Genomic DNA, 19,948 nt, shown 5'->3' with positions numbered 1-19,948 from the left:
GTCTCCCGGGGGAAGAGCAGCCTTTTTGGAGACTACTCACACCCCTTAAAGTGGTATACTCATCTTTGTCAAGTCTGATGATGTCACCATCCTACAAATATACCTGTGGAAAGGTGCAAATCCAGTAATGTGCATAGCACATTGTGTAAATGCATACTGCTGTAGTATCATAATGTAGCTAGGAAAGAGTTTGAATCTCGCACTTGTTGTGTGTGTGACACTGTTGGCCAATGTGGAGTGGGTTTTGATTTTTCTAGTGTATGACATATCACAGTAACAACTGTATGTGTATTACACATGTAAGGTAGCTGTGGGGGCAAATCCATATACATACATTTGACCTCAAGTATTTCATAGGTGGGTACTCTGCTTTCTCCATGAACGCATCTGTTATCTTTGCCAGAGGGTGCTGGCGCTTTCCAGACCTAAGGTCACTTCTGTATGCTTGTGACAAGCTTAGCCACTATAGTGATCCATGGGCTACATCTTCCATTTCACATCCACTCATCACTGTTTCTATTGAAGAGTGTGAGTGAGGGTTTATGCTTGAGGTATATTTGAAACCTGTTCCAAAGCAAGCAAAGTCTGGCAAAGATGATTAATCATTATAGGTGTGCAACAACCACTGTGGATCTGCATGCAAACCCTTTATTGCTTATGTGCTCCACAGATGGATTTCCAAAACCCTTTGGTAATGTGATTTTCAAAGGAGAGATGACTTAACACATGGCTCTATGTATACATTAGTAGCTGTTCCACATTTTGGAGGCTACTACCTATGTAGTACTCTGGGTATACTTTGTTTTCTAAAAGTGGATAACTATGCTTTCTTTGGCTTATAGCTTTACAGCATGAGTTTGACACCAGGTAACTGTCTGTATGATACCCTTTTGGAGCATGTGTGTGTCATCTGGAGAATAAAGTATAGCCCACAGTATGCATTGTCATCAAACATGGGCAGACATATCCCTACTGTGTTTGCTTGTACTTAAGAAAGCTATATGCCAAACATGAGTGGTCCCAGGACTGAGTGCAGGTGAATACCACTTGTTACTGGCATAGAATAGTACATGGAGGCTGCAAATGTTACTGTGTGTCCTACATCTGTGTGTCAGTTGTCAAGCCATCATCTAACAATTGTTTATTGTCAGTCTGTTGAGGTTATGTATAATACCAGTATGTGGGATGGGTATGAATTGCCGGTGAGCTATAGCTTGGCTGTGTTGACCTCCCCTCCCTCACCTATAGCCGTGTTGACTGGCTTGAAGTCTACTAGGTATAGGAGCCATGATCTGGCCTTTAGAGAACCTAAGTGGGTATGGTGCAGTGTTTGCAGGTTCATAATGTCTCTGTTAATGAGTTCCATAATGCTGTGCTCCATAGCCTTCCAGATAACATTGGTCTGGCTTATAGGGTGAGAGTTTCCAGGACCTGTTGTAGTTCTACCCTTAATCAATTTATGTTAACATTTGCACTGGGTGTGATGAGGGTGGACAGGTTTAAGAATAAGTATATTAGAGGGTCAGGCCAGGTTTGAAGGTTAGTAGACCATGCCAGATAGGCAGGATTAAGTTGGTTTGTACATGTGCTGAGGAGGGATGCAGAGTATATTGTGAAATAGATGCTAAGGATGAAGCCGCCAGGTAACAGTAAAAGAGGAATGCATAAGATGAGGTTTATGGCTGTGGTGAGAGAGGACATGCAGGTGGATGGTATGACAGTGCAAGATGCAGAGGGCAGGAAGAAATGATGTACTGTGGCAACCCCTAATGGGAGCATCCGAAAGGAGAAGAAGAAGAAGATGTTGTAGCTCAACCCTTGTGGACTGTGAACACCATTACCCTGTGTCATTTCATAAGTATGTAACCTGTATAGAGGCTGCATCTGTATAGAGCATTTAGGTGAGTGGTGACTTCATATGTCAGCTTGTGTATGACACAGCCAGGGACACTGTCCAGCACCATTGCCACTGTGGTGTGTACTTTGTTAAAGAGATGTGAAGAAATGATGTACTGTGGTGACCCCTAATGGGAGCATCCAAAAGGAGAAGAAGAAGAAGACGTTGTAGCTCAACCCTTGTGGACTGTGAACACCATTACCATGTGTCATTCCATAAGTATGTAACCTGTATAGAGGCTGCATCTGGACAGAGCGTTTAGGTGAATGGTGACCTTATATGTCAGCTTGTGTATGACACAGCCAGGGACACTGTCCAGTACCATTGTCACTGTGGTGTGTACTTTGTTCAAGAGATGTTTTAACTAGAGTGTCTGTGAATCATCAGGTTTTACATTCTTCAGGTCTGGAAATGTGGCCCTTGTGTAATGACAGGGTGGTGAAATCCGCATTCAAACTGTCTGGCAAGGAATTTGTAATGTCAGTCAGATAAGTGTACTTTGTGACCATTTACATTAACTGTGACCCAATTTGAGATTTCCCCTGTAGATTATGAACAACACTGAAGAAAGCTTTAGTGTTGTCTTTGGAATCTTTGCCATTTTGTATTTTGAAGCTTGCCTTGTATGTTTATTGACGGATTTTATTTTCCCAATGATACTGACCAGAGAGGTTATCCCTTCTTGGTATGTAACTCTTTTTTGTTACAACTTCACAGACCTTCTATTATATATTTAGTTTATGGCAGGGGTCCATGAGACTAATGCACTTTTACTGTATAAGTGAGAATTTCTTGTATTTGTGATAGCACAGTCCATGCAACCCTCTAGGTGAACAGTGTGCATTAATAAAGGATTATGCAACTGGGACAGTGTTAACCTTAGTAATGCAAACCAATGACAGATAGCAACAACAGCATCACCCACAGCACAGTGTCAACCCGTGTCATACACACACATGCATACTCAAGTTCCAAAATGTGTGTAGTACAATGCATACTGGCCACCAATAGAAAGTATGGAGTGTTAACACTGGCCAATACAGGGCATGTCACCCTACCCATGTGTCCAAAATGCACATACATGCAGACAGTGCACCTCCACCATGTTCACAAATGTACATCTGCAAACCTGTGCTGCACACACCCCACACTTACTGTCCACTGTATAACACATGCTGACACAACTACACACATCAGCCAAGTGGCACATGGCCAAACAAAACACAATTGAAATAAACTCTGGTGAAAACAATACAACACTGCTAATTACAGCTTTAATGCATCATGCCTGCTCAGCTACATCTTCAAGGATATCATTACACTTTACTGCTGACAACATGCTACACATTCAACCATCGCTATACTTTATTAAAGTCACCCTGTGCATCAGCACCATGTTAGCCTGTTCCTGCATCAATGTTACAGATGACAGGAGGTGGCACAGGTTTCATCATATGCACAGGGTGTGTTTTTGGTTTGCCAGAGTCCTACACTGAGCCATACAATCGACATGTGTGTGTGCGTGTGTGTGTGAGGGACATGAGTACTGTTATGGGCCAATGTTGATGTAATCTGTGCGGGTATGTGTTTGCCCTAGGTTTCTGGTTTATGTGTGTGTGTCTGCATGCACACAGTTCCACCATGTGGCTGCCATATATGGGGATTTGTGAGACAGCTACAGACTGTACCTGGCAGGCTTTACAGATCACCGTCTCTGGCCATGGATATGGAAGCTGTGCCTGGCAGGGGTGCTACAGATTGTATCAGGTACTAATCCAGACTGGGTACTATCCGAAGAGATTGACATATGTCCACTGGATCCAGGTCCCTGCTGTGACTGGCCAGAGCCATGTGCACGTGGTCTTCTAGGATGGTCTATGGACAGCCCCCCCCATCATTGCTGGGGCTGGTACTGAGACTACGTGAATGGCTGTGACTTGCTGGACGTTCACGGTGACCTCCAGCTGCTGATGTTGCTGGCATATGTCCATGTTGACGTCTCAACCATCCCGCACTGTCCTGACACATGGACATGACATTGTGGAGGACATCCAATGTCTCACCTCAAAGTCTATCAATCACCTCAGTGTAATTACGTATGGCACCTGCTAGGTCATGGATACTATCATTTACAGAGGTGTTATGAGCCCTCTCTGCCCTTAATCCCTGTCTGAGGTACCGCTCCATTTGTGTCTGTGCCTCCATGACAGCCTGGAACATGCGTGTGGTAGAAAGAGGTGTGGCATGTCTGCCAGGGTCACGATGGCCAGCAGTGCTCTGACATGAATCCCTGGTCATCTGCCTATGTGGTACCATTCCAGACATCTGGCTATGGCTGCTGTGTCCTGATACATGTGCCATAGATACCACACTGTACTGGCCAGTGCTAACCGTACACTGTCCCTCAGCTAAGGGCAATGGTGATGATGGATGCATAGGCAGTATGACTGTGTGCATGGATGGGGTGGAGACTTGTGTACTGTCAATTGGTGGCCCAACAACAGACCCTGACAAACCTGCCTGTGCCTCAACACACCTATCCTCATGATCACTGTCTGTCTCAGTGACATCAGGTTCCCTGGTGTACTGAACCAGCCCCACCTTGGCACCTGTGAGAGGAAAACAGGAATCGCACTTTAAGACCTGAACATGATGTCAGACCACATGTGCACATGCACACATGTACACATGCGCACATACACACATGCGCACATGCACACATGCAAACATGCACACATGTGCACATGCGCACATGCACACATGCACACACACAAAAATACACTCCTCCCTAAAGCAGACACACACAACACCAGCAACCTCAGAACATACACAATAGCAGGTGATGGTGGGGTACAGTATCACAAGCAAAACAGTCATATCACACATGTCAGCAGGCAGGACATGTGTTGCTCAACAGCATGCAGTGCAAGTGTAGACAGTCCTTGTTACTAACAGTATACATGGCTTTGATGCATGTGTTTTGTTATTAGGTGATGGGCCACCCTCTGGAACACAATGCATACATGGACACAACATTGCTGTGCAGGTATTCAAAACTCTGTAATGTACTGTGCACCATAACAAACAGGTGTACATACCATGGCTGGATGTGTATCTGTATGTCAGATAGGTATCCAATGCTGATTACAGCCTCTGTGTCTTTAGCAAATAATTGTAGACACATTTTTAGCACATGCATGATGAGTATTCACACAACATCATCAGTGGTGCAAGGATAATTGATGTAATACCATTTGGCCACATACCCAATGTACGGTACTTATGGTGAGTGTAGATCATATTGTGGACATGCCAGTGTCATCCATGACATGGCATGCTAAAACACAACTGCATATTTAAACACTACACATGCCCAATGTGTGTCATATGACCTAGCCACTTAATAGCATCGCAAGACATATATGTGTCAGTTGTGCAAATGGTGATTGGTATGCATATTGTTTAGAGGTGCATATGTGTGCACACACGCAACATTAAGATGTATAGCAATGAAAGCTATGTGTAGTACTGTGGTTACAATAACTGGGTGGGGTATAGTACCATAGGCCATTATCATGAAGCATCATGTGGTCACTCAAGGCTACAAATGTTTCCCAAACCAGCACTACTCATGCTGTACCGGAACCATACTACCTTGACTACATTCACCATTTCACAACCAGTTGTTACATGAGTTTGTAAGGAGGCCAATAAGGAGCATTCCCTGACATGAATGTGTAGTGTGTTGCAGAGTGTTTAAATGCCCCATGATAGGCCTCTACCCCTCAGGTATATTATGTGTAATGTGTGGATGAGATTTTGGATACTGGAGTGTGTCTTTACAGAGGGTTTGGGAATCCTTTATGTGTAGCATGTTAAAATGCTCTGTGTATGACATAGATGTGTATGTTATGTGTATATTGAGTATCAACTGTGCCTATCCAATGGTCACTACAGTCTAGCCACATTTGTTTGAGATTGTCTGGGTATTGCATGTGTTTGAGGCAACTAATCACATTAGTGAGATGTGTGTGGTCTTACACCAAACATGCACAGCATGCATTATGGGTAGGTGTGTTACATGTGTACATGGCCTACACCTTAACTATGACATGCACTTTTTATTTACAATAATAAATGTAGAGCACACTCACCAGCATCTGTCAGCTGCCTTGATGTCACCCCAGAGGGACCTACTTAGAGATGAGACAGTTTGTCAGTGGCCACAACTGTGGCATTGCTACTGTGTGTTTGCAATCTTACAGTACAACAACAGTTTACATTCACAAGGCTACAGATTATATTTCAAATGATCAATATTGCACAACAACAGGCTCCACATCTTTTAATGACACACTCCACATCTCACATATGCATGATCTACCAATACAGATAACAGTAGTCTACAGATATGCCATGTTACCTGCATGCTCCATGTGTGCTTGCTGGGTGGCTCCAACCTCCATCATGGTATATGTCTGCTGCTGTTGTTGTTGGGCAGGTGCCACCAGGCTCAGGAGAAGCTCCTCCACTCTGGTGAGGGGGTGATGGATATTAACACCACCTCCTGTTGCAAGCTGTTGTCTCCGCACATCAGCAGCACACTGATGGAAATGTCTGAGAAGATCACTGCAGTGGTGGCGTATCTGCTCATATGTCCGGTTATGCAGGCCTACTTCATTTACCCTGTGGACAACATCTTGCCACATTGCAGTACGCTGCTGCTAGTCCTGGCTGGTTTGTGAGAACATGAGACTGTAGTTCTGAATCATACTGGTAGTAATTACGTCATCTTCAGCACTACTGTAACTGGGGTTCCTGCGATGCGCCATGATTCCTGGAAGACATAAATATGAAAATATGTCTGAGCAAGTCATATGTCACATTTAACATTATACAGTACAGATATCACTGAACTGCCATATATAGCAACCTATTAGCTAACCGAGAGTGAAACACTTTAACTGCCACTTATCACTGCTCACCCCACAACTGCTTGTAAGTGCCTGGCTCACTCTCAATCTAATGAACCATGTTCTGCACAGCAACAAAATAAAATCACTATATAAGACTATACAAGAGTATCTGGCACACTGTATGCAACATGATGCACCACCTAGCCACAGCAGATATACATCAAGCTGATGTGTAAAGAAATATATCATCCATCACAATGAGTGTAAGGTCCAGTAAATGTATGACTATTATACCACACAACTTGTTAATGGCAAACCCGTGTCCAAAATATGTGTACATTTGGGAATATAGGTCGCATACTGCTGTAGTACACTATGAATGTTGCTAGATACGCAGTTATATGTTTTACCACATATGTCAAAGGACATGTTACAGACATACCCACACACACATCAGACATAATTGCAGGACACAAAGGTATGACAACCCAGATAAGCTTTCAGTGTGTACTATACAGTACTGTGTGTCAGTACTTACACAACCTTAATCTTGAGAAATGTAATCTGTGATGAATACAGGGACCACACAAAACAGTGTATGCAAGCAATGTGGACATACACCATACTTTGCTGTACAGGCCCAGAGCTTCAAGTAGTACTACAGTACACACAGGATTTGGATTCAACATCAGTACCAATCAATAATCATAGATGTAGTGCTTTAGCCTCCAATGACACACCCTAGTTAAAACCAAGGGACTTAATCACACTGTATGCAATAGCACTTTTTCTGCCTAGCAACAGAATACACAGCTTTTGCTAGGATCAAAGCAAGGACCCATAATACCATGACATAAACAGTTTCCCACTAAGCTATCCCACAGATACATATCTTTGACGTATTCACAAACACGTTGACCATCACAGTCAGTTAACAGTACAGAGAATCTATTGCAACAAGTAGATGTAGGTGTGTATGAGTATATATAACTATATATATATATATATATATATATATATATATATATATATATAGGTTCATAGGTTCATAGGTAGGTACTAGGCTATGGGCCCTAGGGCCCATACAAGCCTAGCCAAAAAATGTACCCTGGCTTTTGCCACCCAAGAAATTTATTTTCCTATGCCCCTGTCGAGCAGAGCCACAGAAGTGATCCCCGGGGTGAATTTCCCATATATATATATATATATATATATATATATACATATACACATCCATTGGTGTACATATACATATATATGTAGGCACATATACATTTCACCTTTCATAGTAAGTATATCAATTATACAAAGGATGTGAGGTGTACAGTAATGTAATAAAATCGCAAAGTCTTGGGATAAATGCATTGAAGGTGTTCACAGCCCAGGTAGCTTTAGCAGGCCTCACTGGCTTCAACATTGCAAACTGAACAAACCACACACAGTGTTTAACCACCACATGTCATATACCAGCACTGTATTCTGTCTTGTTTGTCACACAGTAAAACCTACATACAAATATGTGCATACTAACCTTCACCAACATATATATCTCCACCCTTCACAAACAGTTGCAATATGTCCCCTGCTCTATGCACATATACAGATGTGAATATATCAACAACCAGCAACAAAAATCACTTGCAGATCCCTAAAGCCAATAACTCTGCTGGTGAAGCACTATTCTCTTGCACCATAGCCAAATTATGGAACTTCCTCCCACCCACAATTACCTCCGTACCATCATACACCCACTTCAAAACTTTACTAAAAGCGCACCTAAAAACATGCTGGCTATGTCCTTGCAACTCCCACTCTAATATCAACCACCCCATCCAACCACTACCTTTCTTTCCACTCCACTAACTACCTTGATTACAGCAAGCTCAGATGCTCATAAGCCTAGTACTTATACAGCAGGAACTTCTTATTTTAACATTTGTTAATGTCTGTTATGTACTTCACAGATAAAGATTCTAGTTGTCTACTGATGTTCTATGTTCTTCATCTGTAAATATGTTGTAAGTAATTGCTATGTAAATTGTTAATCGATATGTAATGCAATGTAACTACTGTCTGTTTATTTTAACTGTGGAGCTTTTCTCCCTGGGCCTCCACTGAAAATGGGCCTACGTTCAGTCGGACACTCCCGGTCAACAAATATAAATAAAATAAAATAAAATAAATATGACACATATATTTTTCTCAGTATGTGTTTGGCATACACACACAAGGTCCACACTGTTGTAAGTCCCTGGACCTCACAGCTCAACTGTTGGGCCTAGCTGCAACACAAACAGGTGTCACATATGAACACACACTAACATTAGGGGGGTATATATGGCTACAAATTCTAGATAAGCATACTAGACTGCTACAGCAGTTGCCACTGCTAAGCTAAACATTAATATGACTATCATGCATGCGTTGTTCTGTCACACCCATGTTTATATAATGTCAGCACTAATCCCCCCAACAGGCATTGGCCACACTACTGTACAGAACACAGATAACATGGATCAGATCATTGACGTTTAATGCTGAGCTACACATTTCACAGGTATGTCCCACTGCCCACAGGTACACACTGTATTGTCCATAGCAGTAGTTAAGCAGAACATCTATGCATAAATAAGTACTGCTGCCACATATGAATGGTTCACATTATGTAGAGTATTCTTCAATAACATCTACTAAGTGCCAGTAAATACATATGTGTCACATACCTTTCCTTTGTATGATTTGGTAATATTTATTTTTCTTTTTCCTTTTCTCTGTCTCTCTCTCTCTCTGTCTCTCTCTCTGTCAGTCTCTGCAATAGAGTGGTTGAGTTTGTTGGCAGAGATTGCAGCCTGCTTTTGTAGGTATTTGCACATGAGCATGTGATGGCCTCTGCACCAATTAGTGGCTACCACTTGCTAATTGCATGCAGCCTGCTGTGTAGTAATTGCAGTAATCACTGTCATAACATCCCAGTACTATAAATTGCTAACTCAGGTAGGTGTGGCCCTTTCAGCTTTCCAAGATGGAGATCATCCTTGTTTGCTGTGGACATCATTGTTTAAGACAGAAGGTTGGTATAGTTCTTATATCAAAAGCCAGGGGTATAGCCAGAGATTTACATTTTGTACTCAGACCTAATGTTGCTGCTTCCAGTACCCACTTGTCAGTGTAGAAATGTACTCACCCCTCAAAATGCTACCCCAAGATACATGGAAAGATGTACTTTCTTTTCAACTTTTACAATTAACTGCCATACAAAGCAAGTTATTGAGATGTATTCTGTTGGCACAAGAATTGTTTGTGAACTGCTATACTGTGAATATTCATTTATTCAGTTCTAAACAGTTTGTGCTTTTTTAGTGTTGACATTAGCACAAACTGCTCAGAAAAACTGGACACATTTCAGTGCTGTGAGTATGCTTACCTACATCCTTGGTAGACCCTGCACACACAGGTATATTCTACATTTGGGTAGGGGTGCAGAAGTACAGAGAGCGTAAGTAGTATTGTGTGGATTTTATCTTGCTGGACTTACAGGGTTGCTGTGTACATGTTAGTTTATCAAGGCAAGTAGTCTGTCTGCGTAACTCCCAACTATGGACCTATCCACATAGTAGCCAGAGAGTAGCCTGTTATTTTTTGTCTGTGCACCACACAGGTCCTTTAAGCAATAGAGCAATGGCATTGTTACAGTTGGTTGCTACCAGTGCATGGCTACATCCATTTGTATTTCAGTGTTGTATTCCTACATAATGGTATGCTTCCAAAACTCCTTCCAAAGCTATTTGCACAGTGTGTAACAGCAGAAAGGCTGATATGCCTCTGTGTTTCTGCCTCTGCCAGACCTCTCAAACACTCAGGTACATATTTGAACAGACTCAGGGAAAAGTCAGGGACACCTTTAAAATATTAGTGCCATTAAGTTGAAACATTGAGAGAATCAGAGCATATGAGCATATGAATTAATACACCTTTTCTGAAGTAAAAGAAGTGTCTAACTCTTAATAATTGTCATTATTCATTAAGTGTAATTCACCACCTTTCTGGCCAAAGTCAGTAGTTTTAGGAGGGATTCAGAGGGACAGAGATAAAATTTGTGTCAAAATCAGGGACATCCCTGAAAATTAGGGACAGTTGTGAGGTATGGCCTCTGCCCTAAACAGATATGCCAGTGTTTGTCCTGCTGTGATACTGTGTGGGGTTGTAAAGTGATGGTGTAACATTATTTCCTGCTAGAATGGCTGCTTCTCTTATCACAGTCATGTAATGTAATCCCACAACAACTGTTGGTAAAGATCCACAGAACAAGCTGTGTGGTATGGCATTCCTATTTTTCCTTTACATTCACTCATTCTGATGCATGATATATTTATTTCAGCACCAACGTGTTGTATATCTACTGTGGCTTAGTGGTACTTCATGTCATGTAGTGTGTACAAGGTCTGGGGTTTGAGACTGACAGAGGTGTTTTATTTTGCTCCTGAGCAGAACAAGGGCCCTCACATACAGAGTGACTAAGGCACTTTTAAGCAGTTGTAAGCGGGTTTGTGTGGGTTTGCATGATGCTTAGCAATGCTTAGCTAAGCGCAAACAAGTGCACACTCGTGCAAACCAGCTAACTACTGCTTAATAGTGCTTACTCCCACTAACCCCCGCGCTCATTTCTTTGAAAGAAAAGAAAAATGGGGAGATAGGAAAGTAGTGAAAAAAGGGCACAAAGAGGAAAAGACAGTATGGAAAGTAGCTCGGGATGTGCAGGACGGGTGTAGGAAAGGTCCATAGCTGCCCATTTCTTTCACAGCAACAGCTGTGCATATGGAATAAATTTGGTGGTAGATATGAAACCTTCAACCCCTGGGAGAGGGGTGAGGACAACAAAGTATGTTGTAATGCCAATTAAATTACATTTTATGTGTCCAGTAGACATGTGTGTAAAATGGGCAGCTATGTATGGGGCAGATTGCCTTTTTTTTTTCAGGTGAGAGTGGAATGTGGGGTAGGGGAAGTAGGTATATTTGGGGAGGTAGGTTGGGGAGGTAAACAGACAAGACAAACAAGATGCATACAGGGGCAGTATATGACATATGTGGTGGGTGAATACCTTTGACGGGGAGGGATATTTGGAAATTGCAAGCCCATGAGCCCACAGATGGAAACAGTGGGACTGAGGTCCCCACCCATGGGCAGTCACCACTGCACCTTCACAGCCCAGAGGTTGGCTGTGCTGGGGGCGGTGTAGGAGGGGCAGGCTGACCCGGGAGTTGTGCCACTTGTGCCTCAAGCTGGCGTAGAGGTTCTGCAACAGAACGTTCAATCTCTCAATGCACCACAGCCCAGACCGTTCGATGGGTGATAGGTGGCCCTCCTCTGCCCACGCTTGCACGGGGGGGCAAGCCCCATCCCCCTGCAGCGCTTCCACCCGAAGGTGGCACAGGGCCAATGGAGGAGGAGGTCCCAGGCTGGGCACCAGACCTGCTGTTGCCAGGTGCAATGGCGAGCTGAGGTGGGACTGGTGGGTCCGCTGGGACCGGCCTTCCCATACGAACTATGTTTTGGAGGATTTAATAAAGATATGGGTTAGTAACAGTCAACAGCATTCCCAATTAGTTATAACAGCATGCAGAAGTATTCCCATTAACCCAACACACCAGATTTTCAACAGTTGAAAAGCAAGCATAACACATGCATATATAGAACAATAGTGGACATTACAACAGCATGCAGGTTGAATTGATGGCAACAGGCCACCAATATTGTTGTATTTTAACAAGGCACATGCATAGAAATAAATGCAAATATTTATAAACCAATAGGACATATGTCCCAACAAATGTTTTGAGATTAGACATACCGATTGAGGTGTGGAATTGCATTTTTTGTGCACATACAGTAGGGTGGAAAAGGATAGCTCAATTAACAACTTATATATCCTTCTAATTTTCGCTACATTCCTATTAACTGCAGTTATATATCCCTTACATGTATTATTACACTACCCAATGCCCTTATATTGTGCAATTGGATTTTGCTAGATCATTATATACATGAGCTGTATCTTACATACAAACTGTCCAAGATGCAGATATTACTGCTACATATTTTGAGAGTTGCTCACACACACTACTGCTAAGATGATACACTGACATCTCTACTTTCATATAATTATCTAGATATGTTCAGGTGAAAGTATCAGTTATATGTTAACAACTTCTTACATTTGTGGCAACACACTGACATTTCTGGGCAACACAATATCAAGCTACTCATGTGCCAGATTAACCTGTACATGTTGGGCATGAACCAACAGTTGAGGGCTGTAAATATGCATAAAAGCTACTGGCACACCCTTCATCCACATTATAATGGCCTACCCAAGTGTGGGTTAACACTGCTTAATACAACAGTACTATTTGTAAAATGCAACAGTACAACAACATATCAAAGAAAATGACACAGATGCACTCCAGGATTTATACATTTATTAAAGGATTATTACACCTTTATTTATTGGGTTAAAACACTTTTTGAAGGCTCTCTCATTTATTTTATATAACAGTACATGCAGAATAATTACTAACCTGCCTGATGATGCAGCCTTTGCAACCTATCTTCATTGGCTTGCTGATTCATAGCCCGGACACCTGCAGCTGTGAAGTAAATGCAGTGATATTGAGACATACCTATCCATAGTATAGACAAGCATAGCAATTCTTAACTACTTAATACAATGCCTGCTTACTCAATACTGGGGCATTAGGCATCGCACAGGACTCCTGGATCCACTGGTCCAGTTGATCCTCTTTACGTCGCTTCAGGTCAAAATAATGGTGCCTGACCTGCTCACCAGTCCGAGGAACACCAGTGGCACTGGTAAGATCACGAGCAAGACTGTTCCAGGCCTCCGTTTCATATTGGGTGCCCTGGTACTGGCCCCGCAGGAGTCTTTCCTCATGATTGTGGACAAGGAGCCAAACCATTACTTTGGACTCCTCAATGCCCCAGTGTTGCACTCAAAATCGAGTGCCTTCTCCAACACCGGCCATGCTGACTGCAGAAGGGAGCTACAACCAGTTATGGCAAGTATTCCCACTTGTGAAGCTTAAATATGCCTCATTTCCCGCACTTATTTGTGATTGGACAGTTTTGAAAAAACTCAGCTGTAGGCACACCTGCTTAGCTGATGTTGGCAATGTTTAATATTCCTTTGATAGATATGTATCTGTTGAAAGTGCATGGTTATGAAATGCTGTCATGGCTTAGTGGTTATGTACTGTGACTATAGTGCATAGTATCCTGAGTTTGAGCTCTGTCACTGCTTTTTATTTTCCTACTGGCCAGACCTGAATGGTTATGGTACAGTAAAGTTGGTGTGGCTGTGCTTAGCCGACTTTGCTCAACTTTGCCCGACTTTGCCCAACGTTGCTCGACGTTGCCCAATGTTGCCCAACGTTGCCCGACGTTGCGCTGGTTAGCGCGGTGCGCAGCTATGCGCAAGTACATTGTAGTTGCGCTGGTTGGCGCGGTGCGCAGCTACGCACAAAGACATTGCACTTGTTAACGCGGTGCTCAGCTACGAGCAATTGGTTTTAAATATGCTAAATACTGCTAAAATGTGCGTAGCAATGCTTTATATTGCTTAAAATAAGTTACTCATGCCTCAGAATGCATAACCATTTCACCTTCATATATATATATATATATATATATATATATATATATATATATATATATATATATAATTTGTTCACTACTACATATAACATTTGAATGCTTTTTACAAAACTTATACATGATAAATGTCAGGAAATATTTTTGTATACAGATTTCCAACAGAAAATGGAACGTGCAGTAGTGGGACTTGAACTGGGAATGCCACCTCTTTGTGCAAAGGCTATAACCACTATGCTATCGCTATTTTGCTTAATTTGCATATATTTTTCTTATTATCCTCTTCGGTGTCTAAGCTGCTAACTGTAGCTAAGCAGTGGGCAAACCCGCGCAAACACACGCAAATACGGGCAGCTATATCGGAAATAAAACAAAAAAAAATTTCTTTTAATTTTTAAATTTGTACGAGGTTTAACATATGGGGGAGTGTAGTGTTACAATGTACACATGTGAGCGGACTCGCTCATGTAACTTGACATTTCTCGAGTTTCGTCATTGCAGGGTCGTGGATTTTTGGACTGATCGGCAGTCTGACACGCCCACTACACTCGTCCATGTTCCATGTAAGCTTTAGAGTTGAGGCAGCGTGCCCTCATTAATATGCATGGTGCGCTGCCATCATACTCTTAGACTGGCATTTCCGTGTAAGACTAATCTAGTCTTACACGGAAGATTAGTAAATCCTGGGGAAAGTGTTGTTTTAAGTCAAGACCCTTAAAACAGACTCTGCTTTTCCTCCTATTTCACATCACTAGACTGTCTGTATAAGTGAAAATTATTGGTTTGCCATTTGACATGCTTTGTAATGTAATGACGTTTTGAATTTTTGAAGTTTTCAGAGCTTTAATTTTTACAGTTCTGTTTGGTAAAGAAGTTCATTTCATCGTAATTTTATTTAGAAGTGGCAAGCATTTTTCATACCTTTTACATATTTTTATACCGCTAACAAATGGCTGTTGATTACCAAAGCAAACAGCAAATGCTCAAAAAGTGACCAAAAAAAGACAGCTTTTAAGATCAAATCACAAAATAAATGTAAGCCACCCTGTGCCTCCTCACACCATGCTAATTATATATGTATATGTGTGTGTGTGTGTGTGTGTGTGTGTGTGTGTGTGTGTGTGTGTGTGTGTGTGTGTGTGTGTGTATATATATATACTCTAAGATTACACAACCATAGTGAAAGAGCAAATCCACTGACCCTGTTACACCCCAATCTCATACACAGAGCTGCTGGCAGCCAGTGGGGAAAAAAGTACATTCACTGTTTTGAACATTCAGTCATAGTAACTGCACCCTGACTACTATGCATTTTTATCTACTGATTGCTTATATGCTTGCATTTTAGAATAGCACATTTGGTTATACAGAATAGTTTGATTAGAGTGTTTTATTTATCATGTGACCACATTATATGACTTTTACATATATTTCATTGGCAAGTCTCTGTATTAGAGTTTGTTCTTAGAATATACTGGACAAAAGTGCTTAATTTTTAATAAAAATCCTTGCCATTTTTTCCATATTTCTGTTTTGTAGTGCTAGGTTACCTTTAATGTATAGAATACAGTGATGTCATAGTATGAAGTATATGCATATTTTGCAATGCTGAGAATCGTAATGCTTACTATTCCAGAGTCCAGATAACATAAACATACACATACACAAAGCATGTGAGCATACACACACACACACACACACACACACACACACACACACACACACACACGCACCCACACATGCACACATGCAAACACACACACACACACACACACACACACACACACACACACGAATATATGCATACAGTCACATATATGCACACAGTCACACACACACACACACACACACACACATATACAGTATATATTCACAAAGTCTGACAACAAGGAGCGTAGCCAAGAAGTGACACCAACGGAACCAGTAGCTCAAGATTAAATCCTTTATTAAGTACAAAAAACACCCTTATGGACAAGCGCTTTCGCTCGGTGTAATACCGAGCTTTATCAAGTTACATGAATAATTGAATACTCTGAATTATATAGTGATCTTAAAAACACGTGATCAAATAATTCAATTAAATAATTAATTTGTTAAAAGTAACTTATGTTAATAACTCATCCATGCCTGGTCAAAATGCAGAATAGATGTAAATGTCATAAATAAAACCATAGTTAAAAATAACGTTCTTTAAAATGTTAAATGTTCGTGCTAAAAATCTGTTTGTGTGATATACTAAAACATGTATTATTAAGTAATATAAAAATGAAGAATAAATATTATTACATTCATCAATTCCAAAAGATGAGTGACCAATTGTATTATAGCAAGGGCAGTAAACAGTATTAAACCATGTATACAAATGTAACTACACCTTTATAATAATGAAATAAATATAAAATAAATAAATGAATAAATGCTCTTAATTAATACAAATAATACAAATAGCCCAATCTAAAATGGATATGTGTAAATTTCGGTCTAAAATAATCACTACAATCGGGCCATCCTAAGCTTGAGCACACTGCTAATATTTATGTTGTCATTTAGCCCGGGTGCCTTACCAGCATCTAATCTCAATTGTCACATTAACTCACGGTATTCCAGTGTTGTCTCCCAGTCACCCCCCCGGGCATCTGGTTTTACCTGTTCTAGCACCATAAATTTGATTTGCATGTTGGGACAAACCAGAGAGTGTTTGAAAAATGCATTGGATTCCTTAGCTTTAGAAACATCATAAAAATGTTCATAAATCTTTCTCCTAAGAGGTCTCTCAGTCTTTCCTATATAAAAGCTTAAACATGCTGTGCAAAAACCTAGGTAGACAACACCCTTAGATGAACAATTGAAATAGCTGGTAGCTTTGTAAAGTTACTTTCTAGATGGAATAAATAGGGTCGAATCATTGTGAATGGCCAGACATTGTTTACAGGCCCCACATTAGAAAGTGCCTGATTTGTGCTTATCTAAGCCAAACTTAACTAAAGTCTTTTTTTGCTCAATAGTTTGAAGAAATCCTCTACCCAGTAACGGTGGATATTTAGTATCCCTATTAAGTGTCACTTCTTCAACAAGGGTAGTTAATAAGGAAACTGGGTAACCTCTTTCTATAAAAAACTTCTTCAAAATTTCTATTTTATCAATGTAGTCTGTAACAGTACTACACATTCTAGAGGCCCGTATGAACTGACCTTTGACAATGCCCCTCTTTTGAAAGAAGGGGTGCCCGCTTTCAAAATGAAGATAGGAATTAGAAAAACTTGGTTTTCTAAAAAGTTTAGATTGGAACCTGTTTTTAGTAGTGTCTTTGTATAAGGTCACATCAAGATAATGCAATTCACTAAGACTAATGTTGTGCGTAAAAGTTAGAAAAGAAGTAGTAGAATTTAGATATTTAAAAAACTCCTGGAACTGCTCAAGCGAACCATTCCATAAGATACAAATATCATCCAAGTATCTCTTATAGTGGGTAATAAATTTGACCCATTCAGTTACAAAAATAAAATTCTGTTCCCATCTATGTAAAACCAGGTTGGCATAAATTGAGGCACATGAGGCACCCATGGCAACCCCTTTCTTTTGTCTGTAGAACTCACCGTTGAAATAAATAAAGTTGTTTTCTAGCACAATTTCCATCAATTCTGTTACTAGATTCGTAACCTTACTTCCCAGGTGAGCCTCAGAACTTAGCACCTCATTAAACCATTCTACCCCAATACTGTGGGGAATGTTAGGGAATAGGTCCACTATATCTATTATGATCATAAGTAGATTAGTTTCATAAAATTCAGGTTGGATGCCTCTAAGGAAGTCCCATGAATCTTTACAAATCTTTCTCAGTGAGAAAAGAAAATTCTTTGTGATAAAGTCAATAAACTTGCCGAGTGGTTCAGTAACACTCCCCACACCAGAAACTATAGGCCTAAACTTTAAGGGGTGTACTCCTTTATGGGTTTTCGGAATTCCGAAAATCACCGGAATTCTAGGTTTAACTACATGCAAGTAGTTAAATAATTTTTCATTAATCACTCCCTGCAGTAGGTGGTCCGTAAGCAAAAAGTTTATTTTAGATGAAGCAAGATTAACTTCGTTTCTTGAGACCACTTCGTATTGTTCGGAATCTTAAAGCATTCCAAAAAGATGAGCATCGTAGTCTGTGCGACTATCCCACCACCCTTGTCAGGTTTCATAACTCTTATCTTTTTGTTCTTGAGTTCATGAATCAGCAAAATTTCATTATCTTTCAAATTACTGTGAGAAGTGTGGGCTTTCTGATGGTATAGAACCCTAAAATCTCTCTCAACTAACTCCTCAAAAACCTTAATAGATGGATGGGTAGGGGGGTTAAATGTGCTCTTTCGAGCCAGTTCCTTTTTAGTTTGTGTCTGCCCTTTAAAGTACATATTTAAATTTAACTGTCTTGCAAAAAGTTTTAAATCAACAAGGGCTTGGGTTAAATTAAATGGGCGCAGGGGAACAAAATGAAAACCCCGAGTAAATAGCCCAAAGGTACAGTAATTCACCTCTAAATCTGTGTAGTTGTAAATGGTAAAACTGTCATTCTACGCAATAGTACAATCTTCAATGGTCTCATAACAAAATTTATCAAGATTAAGGTTGGTATTATTCAAAACTAGTTGTGTCTGTTGTTCCAACCTTGTTGATAGTGTCTCTGCCCCCTCTCCCCTATTCTGTCTGGTGCTTGTTGAAAATCCTGATAGGAATTGTTCCTTTCTTTTTCTGCCAACCTTTCACTCCTACGTAGTGGTGGAACAAATGTATCAGAATGTTAAATACAGTACTGTGATTAACAGATTCATGCGTCTGGTGGTTAGCTCTCCATAGTTTACCAGGAACAGGATATGCAACACCATCTCTATATTCTATTAAGTCCCTCTCTAACTTACCATTTACAACTACACAGATTTAGAGGTGAATTACTGTACCTTTGGGCTATTTACTCGGGGTTTTCATTTTGTTCCCCTGCGCCCATTTAATTTAACCCAAGCCCTTGTTGATTTAAAACTTTTTGCAAGGCAGTTAAATTTAAATATGTACTTTAAAGGGCAGACACAAACTAAAAAGGAACTGGCTCGAAAGAGCAGATTTAACCCCCCTACCCATCCATCTATTAAGGTTTTTGAGGAGTTAGTTGAGAGAGATTTTAGGGTTCTATACCATCAGAAAGCCCACACTTCTCACAGTAATTTGAAAGAGAATGAAATTTTGCTGATTCATGAACTCAAGAACAAAAAGATAAGAGTTATGAAACCTGACAAGGGTGGTGGGATAGTCCTTATGTTTAGCACAGACTACGATGCTCATCTTTTTGGAATGCTACAAGATTCTGGTCTCAAGAAACGAAGTTAATCTTGCTTCATCTAAAATAAACTTTTTGCTTACGGACCACCTACTGCAGGGAATGATTAATGAAAAATTATTTAACTACTTGCATGTAGTTAAACCT

This window comes from Protopterus annectens, chromosome 2.part2, assembly GCF_019279795.1.
Source record: "Protopterus annectens isolate FY-2018-M chromosome 2.part2, PAN1.0, whole genome shotgun sequence".
NCBI classification, from domain to species: domain Eukaryota; kingdom Metazoa; phylum Chordata; order Ceratodontiformes; family Protopteridae; genus Protopterus; species Protopterus annectens.
Note: the sequence above shows the minus strand (reverse complement) of the source record.